Genomic DNA, 27,440 nt, shown 5'->3' on the forward strand with positions numbered 1-27,440 from the left:
TATCTTAAATTTTAATGTTGTTTAGGGCGCTTTAGGGGTTCCGGCCTTAAAAAAAAGAGCAATAATCATTATTAAAAAAAGACAAACCCACTGAGTTTCTTAGCGGATCTTCTCAGTTGAGGTCGCGTTCCGATCCGGTAGTCGTTTAAGTAAAAATATTGTAACTGACAACTTGTAAGTGCCGTCGTTGGGCTATACAAAAAATTAACATATATTTCACTAGCTTTTGCCCGAGGCTTCGCCCGCGTTTAAAAGAAAATAATATAACATACAACATACATAAAACGTACCTTCAACTTGCTAAAGATCATCACTTGATCAAATGCATAGTTTACGATTCAATCCTTACTAATATCGATTAAAATAATCGATGTTTTGGGTCCAAAAAATCGATTCTCCGATTAATCGATCTTAGATCGCCATCCCTAGTTCCCGTGGGATTTCCGGGATAAAAACTACCCTATGTCCTTTCTCGCGGCTCGGACTATCTTTGTACAAAATTTCATTAAAATCGGTTCAGTGGTTTGGGCGTGAAGAAGAGACAACCAGACAGACAGACAGACAAACAGACAGAGTTACTTTCGGATTTATAATATTAGTAAGGAGTAAGGATTTCAGTGTTCGCCTACCATCAAGTAAACTACACGGGCGTTTGCTACTTTAATTTAACTTTTTTATCATATATTTTTATCCAAACATTTGTTTATTTTATTTTATTTTGAACAGCAGTACCATTTATACTCAAGAAGAATGCATTGATTCCTGGTTATTACACAAAATTCTTAACGTATTTAGATTTATCTTACAAATAACCTAAATCCCTTGTTCAACCCACTATAAACAAGAGATAGCAAAGCCTTAGAAGTAATTAACTTGTTTGAAGTTGATATTGTTAGATCCAAGCGATTTCATTCAATTATTAAGCTGATCAAAACACCTCGATAATTATTCATAGCTTTAGTCGTCGTTTAAGTTTATCTAATAGGGTTAATACATAACTAGTTTTACCCACGATTATGTTTATTAATAGGGCAATTGATGCCTGATAATCGGAAATAAGGCATACGTTCTGATTTTTAGAATTAATTAGTGTATTAGAAGTAAATCATGACTCGTTGTAACGGTGAAGGAACACAGATGCCTATGGTCGAAATCTATCCATCAGTTGGACTGTGCTCTTGTTTCATCATCAACCCATTACTGTCCCACTGCTGGGCAAAAGGTCTCCTTTTAGAAGGCTTAGGTCATTGTCTACCGCGCTGGCAAAGTGCGAATTGGTAGACTTAACATACTTTTGAAAACTCTTTGTTTAATTTAAGATCTCTTAGGTATGCAGGTTTCCTCACGGTGTTTTTTTTCACCGTTTAATTAACCAAGTGCTTATTCTAATAGGCACATAACTTTGAAAAATTAGAGGTGCCTAGGATTTGAACCTCGGACCCTCGATCAAGAGGCGGAGTTTCTTAACCACTAGGCTTTCATTGCTTTTCTTGGGCTTTTATTTCCTACATAAATATTATTAAAACAATCTTAAAACATATCACGTTATTATTTGATATGACTTGTTTTCTGCAAACAAATGGCCGTATTAAGAATGATAGGGGAACACCCAGACTCAGAAACTCAAATTTATAATTTACAAGTCAGCATTGCCGGTCTTAACTAATTTTAAAGAATTAGGTACAGACAAAGTCAATATTTTCTTTTTTTTTTATATTAAGACTCGTTTCAGTACCTAATCGAATACACGAGTAGAATATTTTTTATCGAAATTTACAAACAAATATTCCATTTTTTTTTCATAATAATATTTTATAACAAAAAATAAATACGGAGTCTTAAGGATTAGGGGAAAATGAAGGACGGCTTCCGAAAAACAAATTAAATAGAAAGTTTCCCAAACATTATGAATGGAAATAATATTAAATTGCTTGTTGTTAACAATTAAGTACCTAGCTTGTTACGAACTGCTTGAAAACGCTTAATTATGTAGACGATTAAAACGTTAGGTACTTGTTTTATAACCAGCGAGTTGCAGTAAAAGGGTATTTTTGTTTTATACTTGATAATTACTGTAGGGTTCCCGACTCAACGTCGGGATAGTAGTATCACTGAAACCCCATTTGGCTCGCTCACGCACCAACACGCCCGTCCTCACCGACGGTCTAGACGAGACAAACTACCCACAAGGTGATAGATACACTACAATTACCATATCTCTTAGTCGGCGCGTTGGATTATGGTTGAAATAACTCTACCAATTCCTTTGGAATACGCCTTTTGCCTCCCGCAGTTTTAGGGTATGTCTAACAGAGAAACAATAAAAGGGTACTCTGCAATATAAAACTGGATGAAAAACTTTTCAATTTAAAATAAATATTTAAATCGAAAGCGTCTTCACTACGCAACAATAAATGCTTATGTAAGTTATTTATGTCACTTGAGTTATTTAAGTACTTAACCTAATTTTTGTTATATGAAGAAAACTGATAATCCTTTCAGAGTAAGTTCATCATTTTGTGAAGCGAGTAAACAGTAAGCGTTGTCTTCCTTTGCTTTAATTACGTCAACAATAGCAATGTTTAAAATAACAAAATACTCACAAAGCGAGCAAATTATTCAACGTTCGTAGCTTACCCTGTCACAGTGGAACAAGTCTGTTAATTATTTATTCATAGCGCCTTGCCATTCATATTTGAAGTTTCTACAGAATTGTTGGGCTTAAAATCGTCTGAAGATTCCCCATTAATTTATTTCCGGATACAAATTATATATCTCTTTGATCTTAGTTTTGTCTCGATTTCCGTGTTCAAAATTCTATTTGTGAGGCGACGACGTCTTGTATAAGCGAATTAATTCAACAATAAATTAAATAAAAACGTTGTTTTAATAAGTTTAATAAAAAATAATGGTTTAAAATATTAATATATTTTTTTATTAAATTTAAATTTAAATTTTTCTACGTATTGCGTTCTAGATATTGAATGTCTTTGTGCTTTCAAATCATTTTTTTTTTATTCAAATTAGGTTCTTTACAGAGCACTTTTTGAATGTCAACACAGCTACCGCCACTTCACAAGGTGTTTTAATCCGATTTAAAAAAAAACAACCCATATCTTTATAAACTCGTTTTTAAAAGTAAACTTCTAGTACCTAATGTTATTCTATGTTTTGTTTCCTTTTCACAACGAATAGCATAAAAAATATTGGTCCGCCATCTTGAGGCGTCTGTCATATTAGATTTGGAGTGACGTCACAATCACTAAGTTTCCTTTGAATATAAAATCATTTCATTCTATTAAACCATCCTAGAAAATCAAGTACCTATTACATAGCAATTAATTCGAAGTTCATTCTTAAGAGACAATCGAACATTAAGCCGTTGGCTCACTAACGAAAGGATTAAGGTCAAGAGTTCACTAATCTAGGGATTTCTCTCATTTATCTACGTTCTATCGGCTTAAATTGAGCGGAATCGGTTTTATGTGGTTTTATGTCTATGAATAAAGCTTTACCATTCTATTTATGAAAACGTTTCGTGGTATATCGATAGCCAGGGATTTTTATATACGAGTAAATACTACAAGTCTTTTGTCTAGATAAAAAAACATAAAGGAGCTCTCTGTTAAGCTTTCGTATGTTTGATCGGCTAATTTCTGTCTTATCTTTCGCTTACCTGTACCCTTACCATGAGTTTTAACGTTTTGACAAATATAACTGTTTTGGTATTTGTTTACGTATTTGCCCATACTATTTCAAATCAGCGCCCCTAGCGGATTATATCAGAACTTGGAAATTGTATGGGCCAATACGTAAACAAATACCAAAACAGTCATATTTGTCGAAACATAAAAACTCCTGGTAAGGGTATTGTGCCACATTTTGTTATAGTAATTAGGGAGTTGTTAAACATGACTGTAGGTAATCACAGAACGCATTAACTTTAAAATATATAACACAGATGCATACAATTAATGTTGTAACAACTCTTTATAGATTTATTAGTTCCGTGACTTCGGATTACCGAAGAATACCGATTACGACATACCGTCCTTTTTCGAAGCCGCATGTATAATATCAACGGTTGGCATTTGTAAGTATTGTATTGTACCCAAAATGTATTCTTAGCGATTGAATTTACAATTGACAATCGAATGTAAATCTATCGCTAACGATGATATTAGGCCCTGTTTACTTATTAAGACCCTCGGTAATGACATAGGGAATTGTTATGGCATCTATTATGCTCAGGTTAATCGTTGTAACGATATGATTGTCATCCCATAGCCGTTAACCTTTATTGTTTGTTTAAGCATTTATTATTATAATTAGCCATGATTCATATCTATTAAGTGAAAGACTGACGGCCGTTAATAGTTCCGTGCCAGTTTTTAAGCCACGATCGGTTGTACCGCCAAAATATCATATAAAGTATATATATTAAATTTTAATACGTTTTTAAGATTATTACTTACTTATCTTTAAGGTATTCGAAATCGGTGGGATAATAAGATGTACAAACTTAGTATAGTAAATATCAAAATTGTACATCGCATAAAAAACTTACTGAAGTAGATGATGACGTCATATGAAGTCCAGTCAACGTACCTGGAAAAATAAAATACACTTTTATTTATTTGTAATCACAGACTAGATTATATATATCGCGTTTTATCGGCTATGAATCTGGGCGCTCTTATTAATTCCATAAATGTCGAAGAAGACGACTAATAGATTATTTCAGGACTTGCACCTTCCGTGAAGTTATTCATCTACTTGACAGCAATCACCAGCAACTACAGCTTAAAACAATAACTAAGAATTCCTGTTCTCAACGATAAACTTTAAGTAGAAATCAAAACAAATTATAAAACTCACGAATAAACATAAACAGTTGTCTGCACTTGAAAATGAATGATTAGAAAAATTCACAAATTTAAAACCGTTGACGTACACAAGTCCTAATGACCCCAAAGGATCAAAGAGTATAAGTTAGATCAAAGATAGAAGCTCGAACTTAATTCTGTTAATCTTTTGAGCTTAAACGTTTTCCAAACTCACCAAGACAAGCTTTTAAGATCAAACATACTTGACAGTTAAAAGAAAATAATAAAGAAAATGTCGAAGAAAAAATCGTTGACGTCACAGAAAGGCTTGATCAAGTAGGCACAGTACAAAGTAGGGGACAATAATTAAGGCGCTGTCATAGTAAGGAAGTTCATCTGGTAATAAAGTTGCAAGGATTTTAATCGCTGTCTCTCATTCGTAATAACTTTACTTACGATGGGGAGGAAACATTATGACGAGTAAAATCATTGAGTAAAACATTAAAAATATAAATTTGGAAATGGTGACATCTTAGACCTATTCAAGTAATACAAAATATATTAACACCAAGTCAACTATAAGGTGTTCGATATCAAATCAAATATTTCAAAAATTCCATAAAGCACTTTTTGAAGTTTAATGATACTATTTTCTATCAGAACAGCAAGATAATTGTAAAGTTTTGACACCTAATGAAATTTAAACTTGATGTTAAATATCCCATAACATAATTTTGTATGAATGTTTCATATTTCATCGTCAATTGTGCAATTTTTCATTTTTTACACATTCAAAAGGGTCCTGTTTTATGATCATGAAAAGAAGTTTTATGTTAATGAAAAGAATTTTGTAAAATGGTCTGTACTCTGAAATTGTGCACAGACCCTTACGACTGTAGCGAAGCGACGAGTTGCCCCTGGGGTATCTTTTGTGATTCACTCACTTGTCGGAACCAACATTGCTTATTCAAAACAGAAAAAGTGCGGATTTTACGTCACACTTGCTTTCTGCCTGAGGCATCGTCGTCGTAAAAGTTGTCTGTTATGACAGAACTGTAAATAACTATATACAAGAAAAAAAGTGTTATCTCACGAATACTTAAATATGTTACTACAGTAAATGTTTGTATAAAAAACGAGTTACGAATATAGTGTTCAATTGAATGAATTTCAAATTAATTGGCTACAACCCATGTAATGTCCCTATAGGTATGAATCTCCCTACACCTGGAGAAGGCTTGGAGTACACCACCACTCTGCTCCTATTAGTATTTGTAAAGTAATGGATCAAGATATTAATATAATTATAGACTGTAATAGATCAATGCAAGTTGTTTTTTTATATACGAATAAGAAACAGAACTTCATTTTAATTCAAACTCGTTCGCATTTCTCGTATTGTCAACCATTTATGAAATTTCATCAACAATTTTATTATGTTCAAGAATAGGTATTTAGCATGCCTTAACTTTTGTACTATCTTTATAATTTTATCATACCACATACCGTTTATGCGAATTTCATGACTGCCTTACTTACATTTTTGTAAGTACGCGTTTCTCATAGGTTGATGTTAATATTAAATACTCCAAAGTAATGCTCATAACAGTCGCTTCTTTATATTGGTCGTGAAATGTTCAGAACAGATTAAATTCTTTAACGGTAAAAGGTATACGTTTCTGAAGATTATGTTTTTCTTTTATAAAATATTTTGAATGTTTTCCCGAAATCAGGAGTCTTATATCAGTCGTTTTTAAATTGCATTATACATACTTACGAATTAGTAGCTTGTGGTTTCTGAATTTTCAAATAAATAACTTCATACTTACGTGTTTCTTTCATTTCAATAAATTCGATTTTGTTCTATAAATTACTATTCATTATTATCATCATTGTCATTTATGATCATTTTAGTTATTTTTTCTGGATACCTTTATAATACCTAATACCTTTATTTAAATAACACCTATCAGAAATTTGTATCTTATCAGAAATCTGAATAGTAGCATTATTCAAATTTTTGATTTCATGGAAATTATTGAAAACTCCTATCGTAAATGCAAAATATGATATTATAAGCGTGCACAATCAGCGCCGCGACAAAATTAGGCATATTATTTAAATTGGCCGATGTCGTGCTTGTCCTCTATTATGGGGCTCAATACACGAAATTGCTTCTGAGTAACATTTGTTGACCCCGTGTATACAAGCAATTTTATACATGAGTAAATATTTACCGATTGTGTTGACATGGATATGTTTTGACTACGTACATTTAAACTAGTTGATCGACTGATTGAAATTATGTGTTTATAAAAAGCGTTTGTTTCTTAGCCTGATTATATTGGTTCTTTAAAAGTATCAATAAAATATACGAAGATTATTTCAATGTAAATGTAAAAAAAGGTTAGTGTTAGGGTTTATTCTGATTAGTTAAAAGTAAAAAATAAGATACATAGTTTAAATTAACAAAGTCGCAATGAAGGCAGAACTCAAGGTTATTGTAATTTTTCAACTTTTGAGGACAGTTCATATTCAGATAAATTGAATATAAACATAAAAAACACTTGTGATGTAGAAGACATATTGTAATATTGTGTGTATTGTCAAAAATACTTATTAAAATGATTCTATATACAAAGTATTCGAGGGTACAAATTCGCGCCGAGACTAAAGTTTATATCGAGCCGTTTCCAAACTAATTGAGTTGTTGCCATAGAGGAACACGAAAATTAGATTGTATTTAAGAGCTTTAGCCAATAGAACATAAATAAAACTTCTCCATAGACATAATCTGTTAACTAAATTGAATTTGTTGTGCCAAGCACTTAGTCGGGTACGGGTGAAAGAACCTTCTGTGAGGGTATTCGACTGACTAACACTATCAAACTCAATTTTACCGCAAACTAACATGTTTGAGATGAGTTTTAATATAAAGGACATGTAGAAGGCCTTTTAAATTTGGTTAGTCCAGTCTATCATATATTAGATTATGTTATGTTCTGTTGTGTCATTTTACAACATACATTCTAATTAGTGTGTAGTAACTTTTATTTTTTTACACTTATTTAATTTATAAAGCAAAACCAATTTGTAAGACAATTATATATCCTTGTAATACCTTATCTAATATTGATATTCGGGGACATCTTCTATGGACGATAGGATTATGTCCGAAAGTCTGAATACTGTTTTATGAATTTAGCTAACGACAATAAAAAGTTGTTTAAACCCTAAATAGGCTTCTTATTTTAAGGAATTCGAAAAGCACTACATTGATGAACCAATGGCGATCACCGTGTATATGTTCTATTTAATTGATTAATATCCGTTATTAAGAATATTTATTTATCCAACAATATGAATCTATCTTGTCTTCCTAAAAATTTAAATTTGACAATTTCTGCCTACTATATTTCAATTTTCGATGTTTGGTTGGCAAACATTATAGAATATTCTAATATGTTACAATATATTCTAATGATATTTGTTTACTTTGCTTTGCCATTGTATCACTTACTCTGGCTCACGGATTCGTTTACCCATTTCGACTGGATAGGGCACATCCCTAAGCCCTAAATGTTATTGGAAGGGAGACAAACTTAATCAGGACGGAAGCAAGTTGTCAGACGTGCACCATTACGAACGAATAGCTTATTTGGGTGGAGGTAAATAAAGATGTCCCGAAAGTTAGTTTATGAGATATAGGGGTAATATATCGGGACTTGAGTTTTATTTGGGCGGTACAGTTATTTATGGAAAAGCAATTTTGTCGGTCGCAAACAGCTAAAATGGAAATACAGTTCCTGATAAACTAAACCAGAATATACGTACGTACATGTACTCCAAACATGTAATATGTTTTCTAACGTTCACATGAATCACGGTTATGAAAATTAATTCAGAAAATTAGGCTTGTCATTCCAGGGACCAAATAACTGGTTAACGAATAACACGGGTACTAAGAAATATATTAAGCACGCATTTGATTTCAAAATTTACACAAAAATAATAATAAAAAGAGACAGGGATAATTTACATAGGTAGTAAAGAGGTAACTAAGTTTTCGAATAGAAGTTATAAGATCTATTTATACCATCGCAGAATTAAATATAACTAAAATATTCATAAACATAATAATAAAAGAGTGACTTCTACTCGTAAAACATTAATCGTCTTTTGTGAATCAGTTCGTAATTCTAGAACATAAATGAAACATCTGGAATTTTCTTCTGTTCAAAATTTTGTTCTCCAATATCTTTCTTTATTGCCATTAAATTACTTTCGACATTTCATAGAGATACATCTTTTGCTTTGCTTTATTCTTGCAACATGTGGTGTTTAAAATCATGATTACCTCTTAATGTGTAACTTGTGAACTGTAACTGTTTTATGTGATAAAAATTTCAAAGAAAAATCAGGATCTAAGAATAAAGACGATGAGGAGAATTAAACCCGAACTGGATTTAATACTGTGCTTATCTTTTGGCGTATTGTAAGAGATGGCATATATTGATTGCTTTTAAAAAATGATTAAAACATTCCTCTATTAAAAAAAATATATGGCCATAGCGAAAAGTACGGGGCGAAGAGATTTGGCTTTACCAAAATTCACGTAGCAGTAGTTCCAAAATTGCTCAATTTAGAACTAAATTTCGATGAGAAATGTCCAGAATTACTGAGTAATCCCGCTCCTCTGTGGCTATGTCAGCATGTCAACCGAACAGCTTAATAAATGGGTCAATTATCCACTGGGGAATCAAGGAGCTTACAGTATGATTAGAGTAGTCATTGTGATTTCTGTATGTACATACAATTATGTATCCACATAAATTGAAATTGACATAGGGATCCAAAATGCACTAATAATATTTTCTATAATGAAGTAAAGAGACCCAGAAATATATAGATATCTGATGATAATTATGATGGCGAATACGTAACAATAAAAATAATAAATATGCTAAATAGATAAACCATTGTAATAGATGGCAAACGAGCAACTGATAATCCTGAGAACAAAATTACGGAAACTAGCCTTTTTATATCACCTTAAAACTTCTAGAGGAGCGGTTATCTTAATAGCCAATTACAGTTCCCCCGCTGTGCAGACTACGACGAGACAATGATAGATAATTGGCTCAGACGAGTTGAATTAGATTGTAGCGTAGACCTTACTGAGCATCAGAGAATAAGATATAAAATTCATTGATCAAAATATCCTTCGAGACTTTGTTCCTTTCAAGTGACTTGAACAAGTCTGAATTGTGAATTTGATTTGAAAACAAATTTACGTTTGTGTAGGAGCCACTTCAATTTGATTTCAAGTAAATAATGTGATTAAAATGGAATATTGCAGTCAAGGATATACAGAATTAATTTTACGAAGGTCCCTGTAAGAGCAATTATTACAGCTCAAGGTTCTAGTATTATTGTTTTACATACCTACACGCGTTAATTAAGTTAATGTATTTTTTTAATGATAACACTTAGAGTTATACTTTTTTTATTTTTGTTTTCATGTTAATATTGGATCAAACAATGAAGAATACCTGTGGTCTTTGGAATGTAATAATAACGGACTGGGCATTCAATACTAAAGTATTAAAAGCACCTGTTACCATTTCGAAGGAGAAGAATTACGAGTCATAAGATATGAAAGAAGAAAAGCAAGACAAATTGTTTAGATTATTTGGAGAGAATTTGGTGGTTATCGGTTACAGGGTTTATAAGTATATATTTCGGAATAAATTTATGAGTCGTTTAAAAATGTATATGATTTAATCTTAATGAGCTAACTTATTGGTATGTTGAGAATATTTGGCAATAACTGGTTTGAAATTTTTTTATGACTTGAGTTTTTGAGTATTCTATTTATTTTAGTTTAATTCGTTGTATGTGTTAAATTGTTTGTGGCTTAAGTTACCTATATGAATTTTACCCGTGATTATTCTTTTTGGAGTGTAACTCTACCATGCACATAGCAGGAAGGGGCGTAAGATGTTAGATTCTATTCTTACGTATTCATTTATAATTATTTATTAACAGACACAGTCACAGATTTTGTGGATGTGGTATGTAGTCAAATAAAGGATACAAAATGTATTAATCTTCAACATTTTTGTGACTTTAAAAGAGGGGTAAAATATAAGATTTACTAAAGAAGGGCCATAATCTATTAGGTATATTTGGATATTTTCAAAGGATGGACAGGATAAATATGATATACGATTTACAAAAGAAGGATATAATATAAGAGGTATATTTTCTGCACTGCTCTGCTCCTATTGATTGTAGCGTGATGAAAAGTATAGGTACTATAACCAGCTCAGGAGTATAAAAAAAATTGTATCAAGTTTCGTTAAAATCCGTCGAGTAGCTTTTTTTTCTATAACGGTTATATAGACAGACAGACAAAAATTTTAATGATTGCATTCTTGACATCAGTATCGATCCCTAAATACCCCCTGATAGTTATTTTGGAAATATATTTCTTGTACAGAATTGACCTCTCTACAGATTTATTATAAGTATAGAATTAATATAGATAATATAATATATAGAAATAATGTATGACGCGTTTTTATGTACTAATAGACTACACATTTTGGTAAAAAAATATTTTAGTGTTGTCATACAAGAAATAACAATTTTTATAAATAGTTATTTTTGTATATAATATTTCAAGTCTCCTTATTATGTCTTTAAAATGTATGGCTTATAGACAAAAAAATCACGACCCAAATTCTTGGTAATTTGCAAATATTAACTCATATCTTTTCCAAACAGCCCCAAACAGAATTAATAAAACTTCAATATCGGGTAAAAAATGTAAAAAAATTTTGCACGCAAAACTAAAGAAGACAACCGTTTCGCGAGCTGCTTTAGCAGCGAGCGCACACAAGCGATACCTAGTTTTATATATAAGAGTATAAGACACTATAAGTGAGATGGCAGTGTCACGGTTTCAGTTTTTCTAAAATTTTTGTAAAGACGGAATCCAGTCTTGTTAGTAATTAATGCTTTCTGGCTTCATCATCGATGGAAAACATCATAAAAAAATATACAAGTTTTTAATTTTCTAAATAATATAGTGTTTGCGCTTATTAATTTATTAGCAATAAATGCGTAAAGATAAAAAACTATAATGATCGATATAAATAAAAAAGAACAAATTCAAAACATTGATTCAATAATGATTTCAGCTCAAGAGTTAATACTACAGATTGAATACACTATTTATATGTTACAGCCGATTATTTACATGCCAATTCACAAGTAATCTGACAAGGATGTCTGTAATGGAGGTCTAATTTAGGACGGGCAATCCAAAATCCCTGACTACTTAACTGTAATTGGAAGTCAAACTACAATATTGACGTACATTACCTGAAATGTTCAAATTTATTGGACTCATTTAACAAAAGAGCAGTAATGAAAATGAAAGCGTTAAATGTAGCCGTTTCAGAGCATCGTAAACAAAACTGAACAGACTTGGATACTCTCGATTAGATAACTAAAATGTTCAATTAAAAACATATCAGCCAATTGGACCGCGACCAATTCTGTGTTGATGTACGGTGGTCAGCGATAGTATAGTAGAACCTCATTACAATGAAAATAATGGACGCGCTAGTACTTGTGTTGCGGACTGTAGGGAGCTGTGGAACAAAGCGTTCATTCTCTATGCGAACATTGTGTTCAGCCATAATGCGATTCCCGTTCAATACGAAGCGAATCATTGATTGGATATTATGTGTGCTACTGTAGAATACAAGGCACCTAATAATAGAAATGGAAGTAATCTTTGAATTAGATCATATTGTAGGGTACCCTAGATACTACTACGGACGGACTAGATAAAGACAAGATATCAGTAAATAAGTTTCATTCAGTTATATTTTTCAGCTTTTATATTTGCAGCAGATCATATTGTAAGCTAATAACTTCAAATTCACGAATAAGTACTGGATTCAGTAATATTAAGTGCGTGTTACTTGGTCCAGTCTGATGTTTTTGAATTCCCTACTCCACCTATAGTGGCGTGTGGATTGGTAAAACTCCTTTAGAAAATCATAGTCGCTTTTCTGAAAGTTCCTTCTGCCGGGGAGGTCAACAAACTGATTTGATTTAAAGATTTTCTCCAGTGAAAATTCCAGTCACGCGGATATCTAGATGTTATGAATAGGTCTTAAATGACACATACGAGTATATTGTGTCATATATACAGCCGGAACCGAAAGATAGTTTTGTATGCCATCACACAAACCAAGCACGATGCTACGATAAATTATTACTCAGATTATTATTATTCGTATTTAACGAATGACATCACATTTGATGCAACGGGATGAATCCACAATGATCGTTGTATGAACGAAGGGACCGAGTCGTACGATAAAATGGATGTGGTATTTATGTTTTGGTTTGGAAACAAAACTTTAGAATAATGTTTATAACAACCCGTTGAATAGATCGTCATTCTATAGAATTCTATAGCCATGTTGATTTGCAATACTAGAATAGCGATAATAATAAATTGATATTGTGCCGTAATAAAAGGTACTGTGATTTTTTTAGCGACAATCGCAGTAGGTTTAATAAACGCAACTATTTGTACATAAGACACCCAAACATACGAACGGATAATTTAGAAGGTGGATCTTAGGTCAGTTTTCCTGTCACGCAGGGCTACGCCTATATGCTTTGTCTCACCCGAAAGTAATATCAACTCGCCGCATTCTGGACATGCGTGCGTGTGGCAAGATAGTATCTATGAAGCGATCTGATCTAAGTGTCACAGACAGTGCAGACCAGATCCGCCCGCGGTCGCAAACACGCGTGATAAGAACTAGTTCCCTTATATTAGATTTTAGTATAAATAACATACGATTATCGGTATCGTATCTGTAAGTCATATTAAATGTTTGTACTTAACCATCCAATAATATTACTTGATTGATAACGCAAAGCAGGCAATTACCGTCACAAAAGCTTATTACAATCGATGCAACGGGACGCAATAATCGGAATATAGGTCGCAGTGAGCACAGATTGTGGAACTAAATTAATTACATTGGATGCGGCGCAATTTCTACTAATGGACAGGATGCTGGTGAATACGTTGGCAAATATGGCAAATATTTGCCGCGCTATAAAAGCGACAATTGTTGAGTAAAATACTTAATCGATGTCGCCCTTTTATCCAACTGTTTGAACGCATGTATGTTTGTATCTTGGTCATTGGGACTCCCTGCAACCCAAACGGCTTGACTGACTTTGCCTTATGAGGTGTCGTTATTCTTCTGAATTGGTGGGAGTAAAAAGTTATATTTTAAGCAGTCGAGTTTTTTGTTTTTATAATATATAGTTAATAACTTTATTTTGATTTCTGCGATAATGTCTTTTTTTGTTTACAAGGGGAACCCTCAAAAGGTACACCCGACGCCTTAGGGAGTGACACCGGATTATGGTTTTTACGATGGTATGCGACCACATATGCCGCCGTCCTTCCCGGGATTGCTTCCTGGACGGTTCGAGCTCCTGCTCTTGCCGACCACATTCCCGGAAGCCGTATTTTAGTCGCTTCTTACGACAGAAGGGGATTCCCTATTCCCGGGATATGTGCGATGATGGCTTTATGGAAACTCAAATAGCCGTGTACACTGCACAGACTTGCACGCAGATGCACGCGGGCTCGTATATAAATAGACACTCCAAAGTTTCTGCACTCTATGTACTCTGCCACGCAGATTGCCAATTACAAATCTTCCGTTGATCGCGCAATCTTTTCATTTCATTCACTGGTTGGGTTTCCGTCGGACATGAATGGTTACTGTGATTTATGTATACTAGCTACACGAACGGTTTCATTCGGGTAGATTAGCAGTAAAACTGAGATTGAGACTAGCAATATAGCAGCATATATAGCAGAGATAACAAACGAGCATGGACGAGGTCCTCGAATGGAGACCATATCTGGGCAAACGGAGTACAGGACGCCCGTTGACCAGGTGAACTGATGACCTGAAGAGGATGACGAGTAATTGCTGGACTCAGACGGGTCAAGACAAGTTGGAGTGGCGCAGTTATGGGTGGCCTATGTCCAGCAGTGGACTCTTAAAGGCTGATGGATGGATGGGTGGAAATGAGCAAGCAGTCTCCACTGACGGCAAGTGGCTACTGCCGCCCATGGATATCTGTAATCAACCTTAGATGACGTTTGACTCCTACCTGTTCTACCGCAAACCGCAATGGTCAATGGCAAAACAATATACAAATGTGCAATTTTAATTAAAGTTACGACCTAAACATAAAACAGTTCTTACAATTAACTCTTAATTAAATACTAACCAAACTCACTAATGAACTTCAGATGTTAGATTATTAAGATTTATGAGGGAGAATCTCATTAAAATAAGCAACAGAGTTAATAGAAGTCTTCATAAGTGTTAAAATTGTGTCGTTACAAGCCAGTCTCTATTTCACTTTAGTTCAGGACAGTCAAGAAAATGAGAAAGTTCATTTTAATTTTCACTTCGTTCTTGTATTGTAAGTTTCAATTCATTTATTTATACTCTATACTAGTATGAATTACGAATATAATCTTCTTTTTATAATTTGAAAGTAGCAAACGAGCATGCATACAAAGCAGTGATAGCCTAGTGGTTAAGAAACTCGACCTCTCGATCGAGGGGTCCGAGGTTCAAATCCCAGCCACACCTCTGATTTTTCTAAATTATGTGCGTATTAATTATCACACGCCTGAAACGGTGAAAAAACACATCGTGTGAAAACCTGTATATCTGAGAGACTTATACAAAAACAATCTCAACGGTATGTGAAGTCTACCAATACTTGACCAGCGCGGTGGACTATAGCCTAATCCTTCTCATTCTGAGAAGAGGCCCGTGCACAGCAGTGTGACAATAATGGGTTGATGATGATGAAAGGAGCACGCATCCTAATAGAAAGTGGCTACTGCTACCAATGGATGTGTGGAATATTTCACATAAGTATGTTGCCCTTACACCCCACAAACAGAAGGCAGAAATTAACTACTGCTGTCATTAAGCAGACATAGATATGGTAGAAGGGTCTCTGGAGTCGAAGCACAAAAAGGTTTTACCACCTTCCAACTTACTGTTTATGTTTCGGCTCTGTAAAAAAATATGGACAAGGTGGTAGAACCCTTTGTGGATCGACTGCGGCGGCACCACCGCCATACCTATTTCGGCCTCATATTAGCAGTGTTAAATGCTGCTGTGTTCTGGTTTGAAGGGTGTGGTAAGAGAGATCTACAGTTCCAAGGCATTCCAGCTCAGTCCTTAGGGGTAGCGGCGCGGGTCTGTGGCCGACCGCAGATAGGAATATTTAATCCTATTTGGGGTTGATTACAGATGTCCATGGGCCACTTACCATCAGGTAGACTTCATGCTCCTCTGCTTACTCATATATTATAAAAAAATATATACTGGTAATATTAGTGTTCGAACAAGCTTCTGCTTGATGTTATTCATGAATATCTTGTTTGACTTTAAAATTTATATGATCTGCAGTTCCCAATGCCCATTCTGATATGACATAAAGCCATCATAGATTTTTAAGCCTGTAAAACTTATAAGTATTTTTTTTTAATTGTCTCGCTTCTCTTACAGATTCCCTTACATCAACTGCACCTCAAAAACAAGATAAAGATAAAGATAAAGGTAAATTCCCGTTACCACTACCAGACCTTCCACCCTACGATTTGGCAACGCCTGCGTTCGTTTTCGATGGAATCGATTATAATGAACTACCAGAAAAATACAGAGAACCACAATTCGACTGTCATGGTCATTGGTTGAGGTGTATCAATAATAGGTATCTATTATTTTCATCTTTCTTTTCTAGATTTCTTGAGGACAGTTATTTTTTATTTTTTTTAATCATTATATATGCGTAGCAGACAAGCATGCACGCGTGATGGTACGTTGCTACTGCCGCCCATGGACAACTGTAATCAACCCCAGATAAGATTATATTTCTACCTGAGGTCGGTCACAAATGCACCGCTACCCAAGAAAACTAACCTGGAATGTCTCGGATAAGTATGTATCCCTTACCGCATCCATAAAACCTGAACAATCATCGCTTAAAATTATCTATACAAGTCAAAAATAGAAGTAGTTTAAATAATACGTTTCTGTGGTGTTTCATCTTATAAAAGTTTATTGTTAATTGTATTCTTTTTATTTTATTTTAAATAGTGTTTAATTGTTTTTTTAATTTCTATTGTAATTAATAAGAATAAAATAAATTATAAATAACTGTTTTGAATTTGGTGAAAAATATAACTTGTTTTATGTCTTTCCAGAACCTATTTCAGTTATGCTTGTGCATACAAGCTTTTAACCTGGGAGAGTGGATTTTGGGGATACTATTACAGCCAGTGCGAGATTGAATTACAAAACTGCGTGAATAGACTGTGGTATAATCATGGAGTATACGGCACTGACTACACAAACGGTAAAGTAATACTTCATTCATACCATCGTTTTATTATTATGGAAGTGGTAAAGACACGTAGTCCACCTGGTAATTGGCTGCTACTGCCTATGGACATATGTAATCAACCTCAGATAAAATTAGATTCTTATCCTTAGATTCTTATAGCTGAGGACTAAGTGGGAATGCTTTGGATAAGGTGTGTCTTACTTACCACGCCCTTCAAAGCGGAACAAATTAAGTATCAACGCGTAACACTGTTGTTATAATACAAAAAAGTGTGTTAATTGACGACCACATCTGTGTTTGCTCGGGCTGATTTTAGAACCTATAATAAAATAAATTCTTACAGTTATCTCTAATAAAGTAACCATAATTATAACGGAATTCATCATCAACTCATTACTGTCCCACTGCTACTGCTACGGTTACGGGTCTCCTCTCAGAATGAGAAGGATTAGGCCATACTCCACCGCGCTGGCCAAGTGCGAATTGGTAGACTTCACATACCTTTGAAATCTTTTTTTTTAGATTCTCAGGTATGCAGTTTCCTCACGATGTTTTCCTTCACCGTCTAAGCAAGTGATAATTAACTTCTAATACGCACATAACTTTTAATAATAAGAGGTGCCTGGCATTTGAACCTCGATAAAGAGGTTAAGTTTCTTAACCATTAGGCTATCACTGCTATTACATAACTGGCCAAGTGCAAGTCGAAACCGCACACGGAGGATTCCCTACCACCAAATTTTCATACTTATTTTTATTTTTAGTATTTGTTATTATAGCCATTGAAGTAAACGTATTGTAAAAATTTGAACTGTAGGTACCAGTAGATCTAAAACGCATGAAGCGAAAATGTTTGGTACAGATAACATTGCACGATAATGGTGCCTGACTATCCTGTATGGTACACCAATCATTTTTATGCACCCATTTGGTACCCGTATGGGTCACGAAAACGACACAGTTTTCTTAAAAGAATACGAAATACAAAAAATAACTAAACCTTTTTGATATAAATTCATTTTTTTCTTCTGTTTTCAGATTATATATTTTACTCCGGTGAAAGTTGGGATTGTTCAAAGAACTTTCACAAAGAAGATCCAAAAAAGAAATATAATTGAATTATATAAATTACTAGCTTACCCAGTGATCTTCGTTCCACCTAACTATGAATGTGCAGATGTAGGATTTGAAATTGATACAAATTATTCAGTTATTTTTATTAAATTACAGAAAATACAAACTTAAAAGTCAATTTGAACTTTAATACCATACCATAAAGTTTAAGTATTAGTAGATGGGTTTCGAGAAGGCAAAACAATTGACAGACCCGTGAAGAGCGACATTCGACTAATAATGGTGCAAGTTTGAATCGAGCTGCTTTCTGTTACAATATATCAATTTATTACAGTGTGTATAACTGTGTTGCTACTGGACCTATGAACTCAGTTTGCCAATGTTATAAGGCATTGAAAATAATTTATGATGGAAATGGTGTTTTTTAGCCCCCGGTGGAAGTGGGAAGACATTTCTCATGTCTGTAATTTTAGCCACTATGCGCGAGATCCAATATTGTTGTTGCAGTTGCTTCTTCTGGAATAGCAGCAGTGAGTTGCACTTTTCAATGAAGCACCCTGTGACTACATTTTTAGTTTTATTATCAGGCGCACGAACAAATAATGCAGACGGTTTTCCAACCCGTGAAAATGCCACGTACAAAACATGCGAAAAACATTAATTTTCTATTGCCGCAAACATTCAAGGATTGGCCTTGTAAGATCAAATGAAATTGAGAGATAAGAATGACCTTGGTACAATCTGTGGCCGATCGTAGATAGAATTTTAATATTATTTTGGGTTGATAACAGATGTCCATGGACAGTAGTAGCCATTTACTATCAGGTAGATTTCATGCTCGTTTTCTTCTTCAATATCATAAATAATCACTAAACCTACTTATAACTATGACGTACTTACGAAACTAACATGGGGAATAAGACCCTCTGTTCTGTAATGAGAGGAATTCCACACAAACTTCGCTAAGGACCAACAAATAACGAGATGACGTCATATAAGCTTAATGACGAAACGTACTTCGTAAATGTAGTGTTGAATGATATGGACATTCGAGAATTTTCTTTCAATATCAGAAATGGTAGGAACAAGATAGATTTTTATAGCATCAATTATCGTCGTCACACCTATTTCTTCCCAATTTTATTAATGTTAGATTGCTGTTTAGGTTTGAATGGTGTGGTAAAGAAGAAACACTTATCCGAAGCGGTTCAACGAGGTTTTCAGAGGTAGAAACGTAGCAATAGGTACTTTTTCGAGGCATTCCAACGGACTAACCTCATGGGTAGCGGCGCATCTGTGGCCCACTTTATTTAAGAGTCGAATCTTATCTGGGGTTGATTACAGATGTCCACGGGCGGCAGTAGCCATACATACATACTATCCGTTGAACTGCATGCTCGTCTCCTACCCTTATTAAAAAAAAAAGTTTTTGAACGAACTAAAATCGTGTCATATGAACCGTGCCTTAGATATCCGTAGAATCCAATATGGATAGATATTATGACATATCAACCGTCATGTTCTAAAAATAAATCAATCACAACACACGTCACCCGGTTGCCATGTTTCAAAAATTAATTACATCACGTATAGAGCATAACGGTTCTAACCCTTAACGGACCTTCTAAGCAACTGATAAACAAATCGAAAAATAATGAGCAAATTCGCATGCAAACTGCCTACGTACATACAGACTTGATATATTAAAAGTAAGGGCTATATCACACTTGCGATTTTAAAATTTATTATTAGAACCTAGAAAAGAACTAGACGTAGGGTAGATAGATTAATCTACAACTTAACTAGTACTTTTCGATTAGTTTGTATTTTGTATTGTACAAGTATTGAGAATACAACAAAGTTGGAAATTGTTGTTATAAAACGTGGTGATGTAGGTGTGATGGTGGCGCCTCGAGGTTCGAACTACGAAGGATTCCACAAATGTATTTTTCATATACGTGGTTTAATAAAGGAAAGAAAAGGACGAAGGTGGTGTGGTGAATAAATAAAGCACATATCAGGTTATTAGAACCAGAGTAGCCTAACTACAAAAACATAATATACAATATAGAGAAAAGTAAAAGTGTGCAATTTTAAAATACTTTTTGTAAAATACTTTATGAAGGTATTTTGTTTTATGATGTATGTATGGAGTATAAAATTACGCAATTATTTGTGATATATTTTTAGAATAACATTTTTAAATTAGCAAAATACAGTTAGGCCCCACTGGTTCTAGCAGGCTGCTAGAATATCCTTCACGACATATCTAGAGAAGTAATTACAAAAAGGCAGCGACAGAAAAAATGTCAGTCGTGGGTGTGATAAATTCCTAAGAAGCGCAATTGACTCATCGATCCCTTCGTGCGTACCGTTCCCTTGTTCTGGTCTGACAACCCATCGACCTTCAACCATTGACCTATATGAAAGGTCTATGTAGCATACGAAATGTACATCTATGTGTAAACCCAACTATCAAACATGATTTTGTGCGTAAACTAAGAAATACCTAAATTAACTTTAAAAGATTTGCTTATTTACAAACATAGAAAGAGCCAGATACGTACCATAGGAAACACCAAGAGCCACATCATCAATGCATCACTCTCCCACTGCTGAGCACGGGTCTCCTCTCAGAATGAGAAGGATTAAGATTTCTTGGGTATGCAGGTTTCCTCATGATGTTTTCCTTTACCGTTCAAGCAAGTAATCATTAATTTCTATTTAAAAGTTACAGGCGTGCCTGGGATTTGACCAATATGTCGCATTTCTTAACCATTAGGCTATCACTGCTCTTCGAACACGATTAAGAGACACAATTTTTAGGTTAATTATTACCTACAGACACTGAGCGGCACATGTCTGGCAGACACGTGCCGTCGCAGACCTCGACTGCCACGAACCGCGAAGACATGTATTTAGCCGTCATGGCCATATTTTTTATTATCCTACCTTTTTTCAAATACACGTATACTATATGAAATTTACAGCAGCAAGTCACAATATGTTTTTATTTATATTGGTCGCATATGCATACGAACGTATCCTATGTGGAGAGGAGGGTGGTACATACTGCGCGGTTTACTAGTAGTAAATATTTAAGCAGTTAACTTTTATACCACCTTTTATTTATAAATTGGCAGGCAGTCCGTTAATACTTATATTAAGGAAAACAAAATCATTCAAAGTAACTACAACGTCGAAACAAAAACGTGAAAACGTCTCCAAATCCAATTTTCATACACAATAGTAACATCCAAACAAAAGTCAGTTGAAACAAAGGATATTCATCAGGAAGTATAATACCGCTGTGTCCGGAAGAGGCCGGGTGTGTTTTATTAGTTTAATTTGTATAAAGTTGGCTTGAATAGGGTTGCCACTTTATTATTTGAAGGTAGAACTTTCCGTCGTTCGAAGTCTGTCGTATAACAGTGCCCTTACCATGAGTTTTAAAAACATCCCACAATTTTACGTTACTCAATCCATTATTCTGTTCCGTTTACTTAGTACACTGACTAAACGTAACAATAAGTGCTCAATTCTTTTTGTCTGTTTCATATGTTCGCAAAAAGAGAGACGAAACATAAAGCGCCATTTTGTCAATTTAGACATTTAATGTTACGTTACTGACACTATAGTTCTGATACAATCCGCTATGGGCGCTGATTGGAATTTGTGTGGGTAAATACGTAAACAAATACCAAAACAGTCATATTTGTCAAAACGTAAAAACTCATGGTAAAGGTACTGCAGTGTAGTGTTACTGTGTTATTGTTTGAAGGGTGTGGTAAGGATACACTTTTACGAAGCGTTCTAGCTTAGTCCTTAAGGTATCTGTGATCGATCTCAGGTAGAACTGAAATACTATTAGGAGTTGGCTACATATGTCTTTGAGTGCTAGTGCATTTACCATCAGTCGGGCTTATAATATATAAACTTGCAAGAGTTCTGTAAAAAGAGAGGTGCTAAAAGTTTAGCAATTCACACTTAGCCAGGCGCAGTAGACTGTGGCCGTAGCGCCTTCTCACTCGAAGATGAGAAATGTGACCAGCTGTGAGATGAAATTATTAATGTTTGTGATTAAATTGATTTACACTATTACATTTCTTAACAAAAAGCACATAAAATTCCAAAGTGCCAACCCTAGCTATAAGCTATGAGCTTCTGTCTTTCCTCATACTTGATGCCTCAAGTGAAGTCGTTTCAAGTTTTTGTTATTAATGCATATTAAGATCTTCCTGTGGGAATGATAACTTAGTAACGTGTGTTCTACTCGGTCGTGGTATACAGGATTAAATTTTCTTAATTAGTTAACTTATGCGAGTCGAAGGGGGAAACGGATTAAGTCGGTTTGTCTCCAGCAAGCTATGAGATATTATGTGAATAAACGCACAAGTTATTTGTTAGAATCAAGCGTGGAGAAACCAATAATAAAATATGATATACTTTCTTGAGCTTTTGATTTTGCTTTGAGAAAAACATGAAACTTAGAAAAATGTAAATGGTGTTGGAGTAAATCCCATAACCGGTAGTGATGTTATTAGCGGTGATTTTTCTTTTTTTAAAAATGTGTAAAGTAAATGCAGAGAAAATTAACAGAATCAAACAAAAGCAACATCCTCGCTAATCAACTGCTAGTAGTTAGTAGACGTGGATATCGCCTTAGGGGGTTTTCCCTTTTTTTTTTATTTTTTTCTTTTCGAGGGGGAAACCTTCAAAAGATACCCGGTGCCGTGGGAGCGACACGGGGTTATGTGGGACTTTTACCGCACTAAAACCCCCCCGGTGGCCGTCCTCGGCGCTGCGTAGAGGACTCCGGGATCTCCAAAGGAACGCGACCGGAGTCCTCTCAGCGCACTGCCCCGTCGGGCTCCGCCCAGGTGACTTTGTGTCACCACACCGTCTCGTGTATACGACGAAATGCGACCACACATACCGTCGTCCTTCCCGGGGTCGCTAGCCGGGCGGTTCGAGCTCCCACTCTTGCCGCCCGTAACCCCGAAAGCCCCTTTTAGTCGCCTCTTACGACAGGCAGGGGATACCGTAGCCCTATTCTGGTCCCGGAACTACAGGGACATTAGGGGGTTTTCCCTGTCGCGCGTGTAGCCTTGCACGCGTGCCCCATCTGCACACATGAAACTTGCTGCAGTCTCTAACGATTGTCCCTGTAGTTCCGGGACCAGAATAGGGCTACGGTATCCTCTGCCTGTCGTAAGAGTCGACTAAAAGGGGGCTTTCGGGGTTGCGGGCGGCAAGAGTGGGAGCTCTAACCGCCTGGCTAGCGACCCCGGGAAGAACGATGGTATGTGTGACCTCATACCGTCGTACGTTCCACGCGGAGTGGCGAGCTTCATAATCATCTGGGCGGAGCCAGACGGGGCCACGCGCCAAGAGGACTCCGGTTGGGTTCCTTTGGAGATCCCGGAGACCTCTACGCAGCGCTGAGGACGGTCACCGGGGGGGGGTTTTAGTGCGGTAAAAGTCCAACATAACCCGTCATCGCTCCCACGGCGTCGGGTACCTTTTGAAGGTTTCCCCTCGTTAACAAAAAAAAAGTCTCTAACGATGTCTGCGTGTACGTATAAAAGTGGCACTGGCACGCGTATGTGGGCGTCGACGCGCGACAAGAAAAGAGCACTTAAACTAAGTCAAATGCATTATTAACACGCTTTTATTAGCCTTTCGAAAACTGATAAGTGGAGCACCCCACGCTTTTTTCACAATTATACTATTTACTGTTCCTTAATTGATTCCTAGATTGAAAATTATTTTCTACTTTTTAGTTGAGTTTATCATAAAAGCGTGTTTTTTACTTTTTGAACTATATTTATTTTTTAACATATTTCAAACTTCAACTTCATAATGAGCTCCTCAAAAACATACATAAATCCGTTTAGAAAAATAAAAATATGGTCGCGGAGTAAACACTAATGATGATAGTGACGATGGCCATGATACAGCGCTTTTGAAAAGAAATTAATCCGTGTGTGCTACGAAGGAAGCAGAGTTGAAAAGAAAAATATTTAGGCTTGGAAAATAAATCCCATTTCTATCTTTCGACTTGTAAGGAAAAAGAAATATAATATTTTGTCTAAATCCGAAAGTGGACGTCACAGAGCGGTCACCATACCAGTAAGTTTCTGGTTCGATCCCTGGCTAAACATATTCTATCTAAATGATATTTCAGGTTTTCTATGTGTACGTGCAATTGAAGGCATTATTTTATGGAATTCTTTTTCAATAATAATACAAAATTTATTACAAATGTCACATAAGAAATGTCGATAAACTAATGTAAAACTATTTTCGTCTAAATAGCAAGACGTTAGAAGTTATTTTAATACAGTTATTTATACATAAAAGAGCTAAGTACTCATTCAATATGTATCTCTTCACATCAACTCACTCATTATAACACAAAACATGATATGATTGCGATTCTTACCTAGATAGTGAAAAGACGTTCTCACGATGATTATGGTTTATGTTTGCGCATACTTGGACAACGAAGATAAATAATCAAATAGACGCCAAAGGAGCATGTTGTCCACCTGATGGTCAAGTGGCCACTGCCACTTGACCATCAGGTGGACAACATGCACTTATGGACATCTGTAGTTAATCCCAGATAAGATAGAGTATGACATGAGGTTAGGTTAGGGCCCCATAGGGCCCCATGGCCCAAAGTCGGCCCTGAAGACTAAGTTGGAAGCCTCAGATAAGTATATCTACCTCACCACACCCATTAAACCAGAACATAATAGCGCTTAATGTTTCTCTTTAAAAGTAGAAATAAGTTTTATAGCAACATCAATCCGAAGTCAAACCACAAAGGGAAGCATCTTTTAAAATAATTTATTTTTTTATAGAATACCTTGTTTTGTTCTAAGGGCCGACATACTCATCCCTTTAAATACTAGAGTTATATTTACTAGTACTCTATGTAGACTATTATAGTAACAATACTGCACATACCAAGCCGTCATTATCGTAAATGAAAACCTTTGTCAGAAGTTCTCACAATGGTTTATCTTTTCGCATATCTTTGCGGCGTCCGCTGCTCACTTCGTTAAATTATCACGTGTCGTTAGTTTCTGCGAGGCAGTGCGTGGAAAATGTTATAGACCTCTGGTTTATGCTCAAAGTCAAATTTTCGTAGAGTTTAAAAACCCTGCTATTTATAAAGTTTACGATTCAAGAAGTTAAAGAAAGTACATTCGAAAAAAAGCTCATATTTTTTTCAAATGATTTTTCATTAAATTTCTAGCGATTAGTATAGATACTTAAATTAAACATTAGTTACTAAGTGGTACAAAAATAATTTGTTTTTGATGTAGAAGTAGCATCTTAATAAATATGTAATTTAATACACACTTGAAATACTTGTGTAATGAATCTTTATACGACTACTAAAAACTCAAACATGTTACAAAGAATTATTAATTAATTTACTTTCAATAGTACTAGGAATTTAACAATAGAAACTATTCTGAGTAAATATTGATTTTGAAGACAGAATTCTAATTTTAGTATTCTAGTCATTCACAGTAGCAAGAAATCTGAAATTCATTCCGTTTGCCGATCCCACGGAATAATAACTCAATTGGGCAAAAAAATCCATTTGTCATACGAGCTTGAGGCTTGACACATCAAATTGCTGCCTATGGCTTGATCGATGGTGTGTTGACGTGTCATTTATTTCAATTCTCTGTATGTTTTTGACCGTTTCGTATTTTTATCGTGTTCTTTTAATTATGAGCGATGTCTGAGTGACTTAAAGCAACGTTTGAGCCACAATGAGAGCAAAAATCATATATTTCCACGTAAGGGTCACAAAGCCCATGTTGTACATCTGTAACCAGTAGAATAGAATAGAATAGAATAGAATGGAATGGAATGGAATGGAATGGAATGGAATGGAACGGAACGGAACGGAACGGAACGGAACGGAACGGAACGGAACGGAACGGAACGGAACGGAACGGAACGGAACGGAACGGAACGGAACGGAACGGAACGGAACGGAACGGAACGGAACGGAACGGAACGGAACGGAACGGAACGGAACGGAACGGAACGGAACGGAACGGAACGGAACGGAACGGAACGGAACGGAACGGAACGGAACGGAACGGAACGGAACGGAACGGAACAGAACGGAACAGAACAGAACAGAACAGAATAGAATAGAATAATTTTTATTTGCGAAAATAAGGTACAATTTTGGTATCAAATAGGTTAATAGGTACCTACCTATTAACCTTATTGGACATTGTACCTACAATGTCCTCATATTTTTGCCTATAAGGCGTGCAAATTAGAAAGGAATGAATACAGGTTTCTTGCCACTCCTGAGGATTAAGATGGTTTCTATATATGTAAGTATTAAGTGCAGCTGTAGTGCCTGCTTGATAGAACTACTGTAATATTTTTTGTGTATTTTTTTTTTATTCAATCATGTCACTTATTAATAGTAAGAAAGCATGATAAAATGGTCCCAAAACCAAACACGAGTGTTTAAGCGTGTGAAGTTAACCAAGCGTGAGAGACTGAAACCACTGGACCATCAGTGAGATGTAGTGGTGAACGTTAACACATGGCAAGATACGATAAACCTACAATTGCGTCGCTTTACCATTGCACAATAGCATTGAACTAACAAAACTAAACGGTAGTGTTTAAAAGCGTCTATGAACTTGGCCAAGCGTAAGAGACCGAAACCACTGGACCATCAGTGAGATGTAGTGGTGGACATGGCAAGATACGACAAACCCACAATTGCCTCCCTTTACCGTTATTGTATTGAAGAGCTATTGCATGCAGATGTTGTATACGTGGAACTGGTAAATGTTATAAAGCGAGTGTTTAAAAGCATGTGAAGTTGACCAAGCGTGTGAAGCCGAAACCACTGAAGTGGATTGCCACATGGCAAGATACGACAAATCTGCAATTACGTCGCTTTACCATCGCACAATAGCACTGAAGAGCTGTTGTTACATGCAGATCTTGAATACAATTGCTCAGGAAATTGTAAATATTGAAATA

The 27,440-nt window shown here is 35.3% G+C and overlaps 1 protein-coding gene and 1 long non-coding RNA gene across 3 annotated transcripts in view; one reads left to right on the plus strand and one right to left on the minus strand.

Moving 5' to 3' along the window:
- Window positions 1-27,440, minus strand: part of OAR2 (octopamine receptor) — a 164,749-nt gene that overhangs the window by 89,546 nt on the left and 47,763 nt on the right. For both annotated transcript variants that reach the window (XM_073080049.1, XM_073080056.1), the window contains one exon: window positions 4,568-4,608. The gene's annotated coding sequence lies outside the window, so the exon portion shown is untranslated. The remainder of the gene's footprint in view (window positions 1-4,567; window positions 4,609-27,440) is intronic.
- On the plus strand, window positions 16,460-18,492 carry LOC140745238 (uncharacterized). The gene is made up of 3 exons (XR_012102638.1): window positions 16,460-16,688; window positions 17,182-17,333; window positions 18,360-18,492. It is a non-coding gene; the product is annotated as an uncharacterized LOC140745238 (long non-coding RNA).

This window comes from Epargyreus clarus, unplaced genomic scaffold (assembly GCF_041222505.1).
Source record: "Epargyreus clarus isolate Ecla_fem2 unplaced genomic scaffold, WU_Ecla_fem_2.2 ptg000002l, whole genome shotgun sequence".
NCBI classification, from domain to species: domain Eukaryota; kingdom Metazoa; phylum Arthropoda; class Insecta; order Lepidoptera; family Hesperiidae; genus Epargyreus; species Epargyreus clarus.